General features: G+C 38.5%; 1 protein-coding gene across 16 annotated transcripts in view; it reads left to right on the forward strand.

Annotated features, from left to right (window-relative positions):
* The window catches only part of LOC132678728 (uncharacterized), a 308,777-nt gene that overhangs the window by 197,188 nt on the left and 98,649 nt on the right, over window positions 1–12,940 (forward strand). The window lies entirely within an intron of this gene.

A 12,940-nucleotide genomic window follows, 5' to 3' on the forward strand; every position in this document is an offset into this window, starting at 1 on the left:
TATTGACATGATGCATCACGTTGGTTGACTTGTGAATATGGAACCACCCTTGCAACTCAGGAATAAATCCCACTTGATCATGGTGGGTGACTTTTTTTTAATATATCGTTGGATTCAGTTTGTATTATGTTGAGGATTTTTTGTTCTTTTTTAAAAATTTTAATGTTTATTTATTTTTGAGAGAGAGACAGAGCGCAAGCACTGGGGAGGCAGAGAGAGGGAAACACAGAATCCGAGGCAGGCTCCAGGTTCTGAGCTGTCAGCACAGAGTCTGAGGTGGGGCTCAAACCCATGACCTGTGAGATCATGACCTAAGCCGAAGTCAGATGCTTACCCAATTTAGCCACCCAGGCGCCCCGATATTGGCCTGTAATTCTTAAAAAAAATTTTTTTTAATGTTTATTTGAGAGAGAGAGAGAGAGAGAGAGAGAGAGAGCGAGCATGAGAAGGGGAGGGGCAAAGAGAGAGGGAGACACAGAATCTGAAGTAGGCTCGGGGCTCTGAGCTGTCAGCACAGAGCATGACGTGGAGCTCAAACTCACAAACTGTGAGATCATGACCTGAGCTGAAATCAGATGCTTAACTGACTGAGCCACCCAGGCATCCCTATAGTTCTCTTTTTTTGTGGTGTCCTTATCTGGCTTTGGTATTAAGGTAATGCTGGCCTCATAAAATGAATTTGGAAGGTTTCCTTTCTCTTTTCCTTTTTTTTTTAATGTTTATTTTTGAGAGACAGTGCATGCACACACAAGCAGGGGAGGGGAAGAGAGAGTGGGCGACAGGATCTGAAGCAGGCTCCACACTGACAGCAGACATCCTGATGCGGGGCTCAAACTAACCCCAAGATCATGACCTGAGCCAAAATCAGACACTCAACCAGCTAAGCCACCGAGGTGCCCCTCTTTTTTACTCCTTGGAATAGTTTGAGAAAAGAGGTGCTAAGTCTTCTTTAAATGTTTGGTAGAATTTGCCTGTGAAGCCATCTGGTCCTGGACTTTTGGATGTTGAAAGTTTTTTGATAATTGATTCAATTTCTTTGCTGGGAATTGGTCTGTTCAAATTTTCTATTTTCTGTTTCAGTTTTGGTAAGTTGTGTGTTTCTAGGAATTTACACATTTCTTCTAGGTTGTCCAATTTGTTGGCATATAGTTTTTCAAAATATTCTATTAAAATTGTTTGTATTTCTGTGGGTTTTGTTGCTATTTCTCTTCTCTCGTTTGTAATTTTATTTATTTGGGTCCTTTCTCTTTTTTTCTTAATAAGCCTGGCTAGAGGTTTATCAATTTTATTGATTTTTTTTCCCCAAAGAACCAGCTCCTGGTTTCATTGATCTCTTCTATTGCTTTTTGTTGTTTTTTGTTTATTTTTTATTTTGTGTGTGTGTGTGTGTATGTGTGTGTGTGTGTTAGGTTCTATATCATTTATTTCTGCTCTAATCTTTATTACTTCCTTCCTTCTGCTGGTTTTAGCAGCAAAAGGTGTTCTGCTTTTTCTAGCTCCTTTCGGTCTAAGGTTAGGTTGTTTGAGATTTTTCTTCCTTGTTGAGGTAGGCCTATATTGCTATAAACTTTCCTCTTAGCCACTTTTGCTGCATCCCAAAGTTTTTGAACTGTTGTGTTTTCATCTTCATTTGTTTCCATGTACTTTTTTAATTTCTTCTTTTATTTCTTGGTTGACCCGTTCATTGTTTAGTAGCATGTTATTTAACCTCCATGTATTTGTGGTCTTTCCAGATTTTTTCTTGTGGTTGACTTCAAGTTTCATAGCATTGTGGTCAAAAAAGATGCATGGTATGACTTTGTTCTTTTTGAATTTGTTGATGCTTGTTTTGTGGCCTGATACATAATCTGTTCTGGACAATGTTCCATGTACACTTGAAAAGAATGTGTATTCTGCTGTTATAGGATGGAATGTCCTGAATGTATCTGTTAAATCCACCTGGTCCACTGTGTCATTCAAAGCCACTGTTTCCTTGTTGATTTTCTGTTTAGATAATATGTCCATTGATGTAAATGGGGTGTTAAAATCCCCTATTATCGTATTATTAATGATTAATTCCTTTATGTTGGTTATTAACCGTTTTGCATATTTGGGTGCTCCCAAGTTGGATGCAAAAATAATTTATTGTTATATCTTCTTGTTGGATTGTCACCTTTATTATCATATAGTGTCCTTCTTTGTCTCTTGTTACTGTCTTTATTTCAAAGTCTCTTTTGCTGTTAAAAATATTGCTACTCTGGTTTTCTTTTGACATTCATTTGCATGATAGACATTTCTTCATTCCCTCACTTTCAACCTGCAGGTGTCTATAGGTCTAAAATGAGTCTCTTGTAGGCAGCATACAGAGGGGCCTTGTTTTTTTATCCATTCTGTCACCTATGTGTTTTGATTGGAGGATTTAGTCTATTTACGCTTAATTATTGATAGACCTATATTTATTGTCAATTTATTACTTATTTTGTGTGTTTTTTTTTCTGAAGATTTTCTATGATCCTTTCTTAACTTTCATGATTTTCTGGTTTTCTTTAGTAATATATTTGGATTTATTTCTCTTTATTCTTTGCATATCGATTAGTGGTTTTCGATTTGTGGTTACCATTGGGTTTGTATATAACCTCTTCTGCATATAGCAGTGTATATTAAGTTGATGGTCATTTCAGTTTGAACCCATTCTTTACTCCTGTTCTCCTCACATTTTAGATATATAGTGTCTATTTTACATCCTTTTGAGTTCCTTGACTGATTTTTTACAGAAATATTCTTTTTTACTGTTTTGTGTTTCCTACCTTTATACTGTCACTTCAAGTCTCTCCTTTCCACTCAAAGAGCCCCTTTAATATTTTTGTCTATGGTGTAAGAGAGCGGTCCACTTCATTCTTTTGCACATAGATGTCCAGTTGTCCTAACACCATTTGTGCAAGCTACTTTTTCCCATTTCATATTCCTTCCTCCTCTATTTTTTACTTTATTTTATTTTATTTTATTTTATTTTATTTTATTTTATTTTATTTTATTTTATTTAAAAAAATTTTTTTAACGTTTATTATTGAGAGATAGAGAGAGACAGAGCATGAGCATGGGAGGGACAGAGAGAAGGGGAGACCCAGAATCGGAAGCAGGCTCCAGGCTCTGAGCTATCAGCACAGAGCCTGACGCGGGGCTTGAACTCACAAACTGTGAGATCGTGACCTGAGCCGAAGTCAGACGCTTAACCGACTGAGCTACCCAGGCGCCCCATCCTCCTCTATCTTTTTAACCATGGTTTTATTTCCCACCCTTTTCCAAAAGATCTCAATGTGACCAGGAGTGCAAAGGAATGGGAATATTCCAGAGCTGCTTTAAGAGAGACAAACCTATAGCTTTCAAAGAAACGTCTATTTCTTGTTGTGTTCCCTATGTCATACAACAGCCCTGTGAAACTGAATTAGGAAATTCATAGTCTTAAAAAAAAAAGTGCTCTCTAGAAACCCTCTGTCATCCTTTACAACCTAACCAATCCCTTTTGGTATTAATGTGTTTCTATGAATTCTGACCTTTCTGGTAATCAACATGGATATGCCATATCCTGGAAACAGACTGGAAATGTTGTTTGACCTGTGGATTAGGCTGCAATGACAGTGTGGTCTGTCAGTCCACTAAACACAGCTACCTGTAGAAAATGAACCCCCAAGTAGCTATATCTTCTCTCCTAGTGAACACAGAACTGTCTCATTTCTGAGCGAAAGCACAGCAGAAAAGGAAGACTTGCATGCCGCTTCTCAGGCCGTATCCTTATTTCCATGTCACTCCAGTCGACAATTCCCAGGACAACACAATCCACTATCTTGACAAGCAAATAAAAAGATACAAGAAATAAAGAAATAATCCTTCTCAGTATCTTTTCTCAAGGTCTTTCTCCCAGAACAACTTTCTTCTCTCCAGAAGCCAGCTCCAAGGCCCTGGTTCATTGGCAGTATGTATTTTCAGGTGGCAAAAAATGTGAAAAGGAATCATGCTGAACTTAGCTTCCCCAAAACTGAATTCAACTCGATGTCAAACTCCTACTAGGGCTGGTAATTAGAGAATTACATCTGTAGTTAGAGAATCTGTAGTTAGAGAAAAGAGACAGCTGTAAAAAACATCTTCTCACCCAAAGATAATTTGGGAAAGGTCATTTTATTACATGATTTATTTATATTCTTTCTCCACGGTACACAGAGCTCTGATGGGTACACAGAGCTGAGAGGAGGAGAAACATTGAAAGAAACCCTTAAGGCCCACCAGTGGTAGGCATCTTATGGGCCAAGGAGATGTCTGGGGTATATCCTTTAACTAAAATAGCCTTCAAGTCAATGCAGTCCTTCTGTGTCAGTCAAATGAAAAGGAAAGTTCTACCATAAGACCCATGTTCTCCCCAATTGTCTGAGGCATCATCAGTAAGAAACATGATTAGCAGATCTTGCTTTCATAGTCACCAAGAACAATCAAGATAGTTTTCCCCTCTGAAAGGAAAAAAATGTCAAGTTAATCAAATTTCCAATGGTTCATCTTCTTTACACATTGTGTTGGCATGTTAACGGGCATAAATTTTCTCTTCTGGATTTCTTTGCCTGGAGAAGCATGTGATAATTACATTCTAAACAGACCTACATAGTTAATATGGAAAGCTGAATATCTCTTTAAATGCAAACAGATGGGCAGTTTTGTTTATCTTCACTTGGCTCTATGACTGTGTCCTAAACACGCAGGCAGGATTTTTTAATACCAAGTTTATAATGGTGACAAGTAGGATTTACTGGAGAAATACTTTTTGACCATATATTTGATTTAACCTCCCCCTGAAATGGAGTCCAAGCTAAACGTTTCTGGGTTTTGTATTTTTGTTTTCTGTTTAAGCATTACTCCTCTCTGTTTATTGCCGGCATGTCCCAGACGCTGGGGTCAGGTGTTTGAAAATGAGAACCAAATAGTTTTTATTCTTGCCCTCAGAGTGTAGCCAGTACTGTGGCTTTGTTAAGCTTCTTGTTTCCCTTGCTAAAAAGTACTTTAAAGAAATGCAGCGAAAAAGCCGAAGAGATGGCGAAGGTAAAGAATGTGACTTACTTTCCATGATTTCCTTCAACCCAACCAGTTAGGCATTCCTGTTTTTTGCTTTTACAAATGTTTATATAGGTAGCAACTTTCAGGATCCTCTAGCCAATTGTAAGTTTTCTGATAGGGCAGACTTTATCATCCTTTCTTCAAAACTGGCTTATGGGGGAAAGCTGTGGTGAGGATCGTATTCTCTAATAATGTCTGTGGCTGTGTTTGACTGATTTGCTTCTTAGACGATGAAGTATGATGTCTCTATGGAATTCCATTTGAGAGAGATTTAAAAATTAAACATCATGAATATTCAGTAAAGCTGCCTGGAAGTTCAGCTCTAAGTGACTTAATCACTTTCTCTGCAGTTTTCATTAAAGAAGCCATTGTTGGGGCGCCTGGGTGGCTCAGTCGGTTGAGCGGCCGACTTCGGCTCGGGTCATGATCTTGCGGTCCGTGAGTTCGAGCCCCGCGTCGGGCTCTGTGCTGACAGCTCAGAGCCTGGAGCCTGTTTCAGATTCTGTGTCTCCCTCTCTCTGACCCTCCCCCGTTCATGCTCTGTCTCTCTCTGTCTCAAAAATAAATAAACGTTAAAAAAAAAAATTAAAAAAAAAATCAAGAAGCCATTGTTGGAACTAGGCAAGGTGTTTTGTTTTGTTTTATATAGAAAACCCTTAAAGTTAATTAGCAATACTATGTGAAACATTTCCTTGAAATGTTGAATTTTAATGCCCCTCAAAATACAAGTCACCCTAGCAAGGCCATGGCCCGCTGTAGGAGCCAAGGTTATTTCTTAATGCTATCTCTCTGCTTGCATGCACATTAGTTTCCAAAGAACACAAGGCCAATACAGAATTGATCTGTACTAAGTTCATTTTGTTCTTTTTTTGTTCTGTGTTACAAAGAGAATCTCAAATTATAAAACGTCCCATTTAAAATTAAGAGGACCATCTCCAAAGTTAGAAAAGAAGTAATAATGTAGGAGAGGTAAATGTGTTCAGAAAAATTACCCAAAAGTGACATAAGGCAAAAACTTTACTATTTGCTCCTTCCAAGTTATATCAGTTGTTCTATCTAGCCCACCTTAATAGATTAAAAAAAAAACAAAAACAAACAAGATAGCAACAATCTCAAAGACTAACGGGAAAATTATTTAGATTACTGAACGTATGCATACTTTGTAAAACAAGTAAGAATGTCAAGACTGAGGCCACTACTACAGGCTCTGAGCTCTGAGTTGTCCATTGCATTAGTCAGACCACCTTTAATTGAATTAAATTAAATTAAATTAAACTTGGCCACAATGGGTCAAGTCCAAAGGCAGGAGGTCTTATACCAAGTTGTTCCCTATGGTGGGTAGTGAGATTTCCCACCTATAATCCATGCGTGACATAGCAACTAATTAAAATCCAATCAACTAGAGAAGTCACTAGTTAATGAACATGCAAGAATAATAGCACATTACATGTAGTTAGCATCTCTTAGAAGTCTCAGTACCCCAACTTTGGAAGGGAGATATTGTTATCCTCATTTTGCAAATAGGAATATAGATGCATGGAGAGGGCAAACAGCTATTTCACTGTATAGCATCCAGAGCTGGGATTGAAAGTCAAGACTGTTGTGAGCTGGGAACACCACTTAGTTTTAGTTACGGTTTCGATATGTACCGGTTGAGTAACCTCGAGGAAGTCACTTAACTTTTCTGAGCCTCAGTTTGTCCATCTTTACTAAGGAGAAAACAAGCACTAACTCACTGTTGGGAGCATTAAGGAGACCATTCACTCACTTAAAGCATTTTAGCACAGAGGCTAGCCCACAGTAAGTACTCGGTCAACCTACTCTGGACACAAAAAGAAAAATGAGATTCTAATACAAAGTTGATATCCAAAGAGTCCTCCAATGTGTTCAAGGAGAGATATGCAAACTACTGAACGTTCAACTCAATCGCCATTCTCCACAAGGGTAAATTACAGTGGGAACTCATGTGGAAAATGATGAGTTAGAGGCATAGGGTGGCATATGAGACAAAAAGAAACATATGATGCATCATGTTTACTGTGATTAACAAGGCAAGAAGGTGAACGTACACTTCAGAAAGCTCTTGAACAACAGCAGTGAGACAATAAACCCATTTTGTCAGTCTTCAGTTAGCTTAAAAAATCAATGCTCATTCTGGTTTATATAAGTTATATATGTTTCAATAGGAAATTTTTTTTTTAAATACAAGGTGCTTAAAAACAACTCAAAAGTAAAATTTCAAGACTCTTTGAGAACATTCAGAATTCCCTTTTTAACTTTCCTCTTCTGGACTGTAATGATTTAGGGTGAACTTTATTTGACCTTCCAATAAAGGCTTCAGTTATTTGAGGGAACAAGAAAGATGGGAAGATGAAAGAAATCGAGTCGCCCAAGTTGCCAGGGCTGGCAAAGTGATTCCAAATTCAGAATCCTTGTGCCTTGAGCCCCTTTCAGAACAGGCTCCTGGCAAATCCAGGGCAGAACTCCAAGCTACTGGCAGGCAAGTTTCAGTACAAAGCAAGCCAAATGTAACATAACTGCTTAGATTCTGATTCTTTGGAGGTGTTAACTCCATCTATGGATTGTGAAAGTCTTTAGGATTTATCAGTGAGGGGCTTTGAATGTAAGAGAGTTGAAAATGGGCAGATACAGCCAGAAATGCATAAGCAATGCATTTTTCTTTTCCTTTTTCTTTTTAATGTTTATTTATTTTTGAGACAGAGACAGAGTGTGGGCAGGGGCCACACTGCAGGGAGGGGCAGAGAGAGAGAGGGAGACACAGAATCTGAAACAGGCTCCAGGCTCTGAGCTGTCAGAACAGAGCCTGACGCGGGGCTCAAACCCATGAACTGTGAGATCATGACCTGAGCTGAAGTCGGATGCTTAACCAACAGAGCCACCCAGGCACCCCAGCAATGCATTTTTCTATGATACAATGTATCTGTCCCCTTCTGAACAAGGTACACCAGGGACCATTAGAGGATCCCATTTTTTAAAAATCTCAATCATTTCATAAATAGCTTATCTGAAACAAATCAATACAAATCCTCCTTGCATCATTTTATCATAAAGACCATGTATTTCCTTTCTTTTTTTTTAAAGGTCACACCGGTCTATTTCCTGTATGAGAGATCTCTTTGGGAGGTTCACTGCTAACCGATTAAAACCTAATCACCTTGGTACACTAGAATTTCTTTATCAGAAGCCTTTCTTACCCATTAGGAGTACTAAAGTTTGGCATTTGAGAACAGTTCATTCTGGGCTGTCTGCAAAGAAGAAAGGGGATGAGAACCATTTTCAAGGGCTTTTCTCGTGACATTTACTCCTCAGCTCTGCAGGAGAACACGTCAGCTCTCTCAGTCCACAGCTGCCTGTACGTCCATCCTGACTGCATTGCCCAGGGACTGTGTGCTCAGTTCTCAAAGGGGCCATCAGTCTGAGAGCTGGATGGGAGCCACCAGTGGGCAACGGTCTGGAAACAGACCAGTCCCTTCCTGTTACTCACAGCAAAAAAAGTCAAACAAGATTGATGGAGGGAAGGGTAGGAGAAACGAAAGTGTTAGGGAAAATACTCCCAAATTTGGAAATAAGGCAAAAAGAATACCACAAGCCGTTTCAAAGTCATACTAACTGTTCTAATTAGCCCCCTAAAGGTCATTTGACACTCCAGAACTGCACTAATATAGTTGCCGAGAACCACATATGGGCCCTTTAAGTTAAATCCGAATTAAAATTAAATAAAAAGCTTTTGTACCATGAAGGAAACCATCAACAAAATAAAAGGCAACCTACTGAATGGGAGAAGTTATTTGCAAATGATATTGTAATAAGGGGTTAATATCCAAAATATATAAAGAACTTCTACAACTCAACACCAAAAAAAAAAAAAACAAACAAAAAACAAAACAAAACAAAAAACAAAAAACAAAACCCTGATTAAAAATTGGTCAGAGGACCTGAATAGACATTTTTCAAAGAAGACATACAGATGGCCAACGTCTGTTGGCCATGAATGGATGCTCAACATCACGAATCATCAGAGATATGTGAATAAAAACCACAATGAGCTATTACCTCATGCCTGTCAGAATGGCTAGCATCAAAAAGAAAAGAAACAACAAATGTTGACAAAGATGTGGAGGAAAAGGAACCCTCATGCACTGTTGGTGGGAATGTAAATGAGTGCAACCATTGTGAAAAACAGCATGGTGTTTCTACCAAAAATTAAAAATAGAAATACTATATGATCTAGTAATTCCTCTGCTGGGTATTTGCCCAAAGAAAATAGAATCACGAATTTGAAAAGTTATATGCACCCTTATGTTTAGTGCAGCATTACTTACAATAGCCCTGATATGGAAGTACCCATATATTGATGGAAGTGTCCGTAAACAGATGAATGGATAAAGAAGATATGTATATGAATGATACACACACACACACACACACACACACACACACACACTGGTAGGAATGAGATCTTACCATTTGCAACAACACAGATGGAACTAGAGGGTATTATGCTAAGTGAAACAAGTTAAAGAAAGACAAATACTGTACGATTTCACTTATATGTAGAATCTAAAACACAACACAAATGAACAAGGAAACAAAAAAGCCAAACAGTCGTAAATACAGAGAACAAACTGGTGGTTGCCAATGGGGAGGCAGGTGTGTCTGTGGGCAAAATAGATAAGAGAATAAAGATGTAAAAACTTCCAAATATAAAATAAATAAGTCACAGAGTTGAAAAGTACGGCATAGGGAATAGAGTCAATAATATTGTACTAATGTTGTATGATGACAGACAGTGACTACATTTACCGTAAACACTGAGTGATGTAGAGAACTGTCTAATCAATATATGGTGCATCTTAAACTAATCTAATATTGTATGTCAACTATACTTCAATAAATAGCTCAATAAAATTAAAAAGTCGGTTCTTCAGTTATTCTAACCACATTTCAAGAGTTCAATGGCTACAAGAGGCTAGTGGCTGCATACTGAACTGTGCAGATAAAGAACATTTCCATCATTGCAGAAAGTTCTATTGGGTAGCTGTTCTAAGGAAAGGTAAATTTGTGTTAAAATTTACTATTAATTAGAGCTTAGACCATAAAGTTAGATGTCAACTGGTAGAAAATTGATAAGTTGCAAAGACTTTTTGTTTCTTAGAGATGCAAATAATTTTTGGCCAGAAGATAACTCCACAAGTTCTGGTTTTATTACCCTGAAGGAAATTAATCAGTTTTGTATACACATTAGTTATTTTGTTCCAGCATTGTTTAACTGAATAAATATGTATCAGTCTCTTACATCCTCCTTTTGAACCAGTTTTGTCTTCCTGCTGTGTCTCTTGGTTACTGAATTAGAGAAATCCTTAACATATGCCCATTATATATTTTGGAGTATTATATTTCTAACTTTTAGAGAACTGTAACAAAGGGATTGAACAGATGCACCTAGTGAGAATTTGATTTAAATAGGGTCTAAATTAAATATGGGGCAGATTGTTCTCTTGGCAAAATTTATGTAAGTGCTTCTCAGCTTTTCCAACAATACAGTAGCACAGCAGAGAGATTAGAGTCTACGCTTTGAGGATCTTTGTCAAGGTCCATAGAGGTCACTGCCAGGATAATACACAGGAAGGAAGTAGAAGCAAAATAGAAGAGAAAAAGCTGAGGAAGATTGAATCTTTCCCCCTTTTTTATTTTGTGTAATATGGCATGGTTTTATTTTTTAATTAATGAGTACACAGAACTACATAATTACAAATAAACATTAAAAAATGCATAAGCAGGGAGGCAATTTATCATTAAATCAGCACTCTACCACTTACTAGTGTGTCCTTAGGCAAGTGATCTAATTTCTCTGAGCCTTGGTTTACTCATCTGTGAAATGGAAATAATAACAAGTAGATCATAGGACCGGTGTGATGATCAGATTAGACGAATTGTGACACAGAGTTAGGACTCAATAAACGTTAGCTAGAATTATTATCACCCCTGGCAGTCCAGGAACATTCCTTAGAGTTACCGAGAAAGCAACATCTAATACCTCTCATCTGATTTTGAAAATTCATGGGAATACTGCTGCCTCATCCATAATATATTTCCTTTTAATTCGATCATAATTTCATCTCACATTCTTGAGTAAAGATACTTCACTTTGATCTTGACTTTACCTGTTCTTGGTGAGCTCAGTGTATCATTAGGAGGATGCATACCCCGGATGGCAAAACATGGCATCTATGGTAGACAATAGTTTCCCTGAAGACTGGTAGGAAAAACCGTTATACCTAATTTTAGTGGACTTTGAGAAATCAAGAGTGTCAGAGGAAAGGTACAAGTACACAAATATACACATGCCCCTACCACCACCAATAGCACTACCCGAACAATGCCCAAACAACCCAAAACTTATTAGAACTTGCAATTTGGACAATTATTTTTGGTGAAGGAAAAGAAGAAAGAACAAAGACGTCACATATGACATGTCACACCAACCTCCCTCCACCCCGTGCCCCAACCCCGTCCTTACTTATTTCATTTTCTCTTCCTCGTAGTTGAATACGTAGATTTGCAGAAATTTACGTTCCAGAATAGAGAGAAGCCCAGAGAAGCAAAGCTCATAAGCAAGTGTGTTGGCAACAAAGAACCAATCTTAAGAAGGTGGGAACCCAAAGTAGCCCAGACAATCTCCCTGGGAGAACGGAAATTCCTCCTCCTCAGCCCCGAAGGAGGCTAACCCAGGTTCTGTTGCCCTGCCTGTGGCAGATGGTGAGATGATGAGATGGTTATGGGTGCCCGTGGATTCCTCAAAGGGAAGTTAGGAGAGAAGGAAAGATAGATACTAAGTCTTTTGATCTCATGACAATTAATGGTGAAGATGTTTGTCGCAAGGATTAAGCAAAAAGGAGTTTTTGCTAAAAGAGACCCCTTGTTCACATTTATCCAATGCCCTTAAAGGATTATTTAATATATTTTTATTAATATTCACTACTTATAAAATTGATATTTAATATTATTATTTAAACAATCGTTTCCTTTGGACTTAAATAGGCTTTAGCTGTAAGTGCCCTATAAGTGGTTTCTGCCCCCCTGCAGCGTATTACCTTGAGTAACTTTCAGGGACGGTCAATCCTCACTTCCTAGGTATCTTTGTGAACTTAGTAGAGTTAGTGAACTTAGTAGTAGGTGCTTAGTAGAGTACATGAGGGCGTGGAAAGCCAGTAAGCATTAGCTCCCATTGTGATCACTACTGAACTAACTCTGGGGTCACCCTAAGAAGGCTAACTCTTACTATTTCTTAAACTTAACTAAGGAAAAGCCAGTTGTGCCGTTTATCAGGATCCTGGCAATAAAAAGGATGCACCCCCAACCCTGAGGTTGGTTGTAATGAGAAGGTGCTCATGATGGGAGGTGTGGATACAGAGAAACAAGAGGTGGCAAGGCACTAAAAGACTAGCAAAACTAAGTAGTTATGACTGTTTTTTTATGGCCTGAATGCTGTATGCCCCCAAATGCATACGTTAAAACCCTAACTCTCAACAATGGTATTAGGAGGTGGGGCCTTTAGGAGGTAATTGGGTCACAAAGGTGGGAGCTTTCATGAGTGGGATGGCTGCCTTTCTAAAAAAAATTTTTTAATGTTTATTTTTGAAGGAGAGACATAGCATGAGTGCAGGAAGGGCAGAGAGCGAGAGGGAGACACAGAATCTGAGCTGTCAGCACAGTGCCCAACGCGGGCCCAAACTCACAAACCGCTAGATCATGACCTCAGCCGAAGTTGGACACTTAACTGACTGAGTCACCCAGGCGCCCCATGGGATTGCTGCCTTTCTAAGAGGAGACAGGAGAA

The sequence above is a fragment of the Panthera onca genome, chromosome A2 (genome assembly GCF_046562875.1).
Source record: "Panthera onca isolate mPanOnc1 chromosome A2, mPanOnc1 haplotype 2, whole genome shotgun sequence".
In the NCBI taxonomy this organism is placed as follows: Eukaryota; Metazoa; Chordata; class Mammalia; order Carnivora; family Felidae; genus Panthera; species Panthera onca.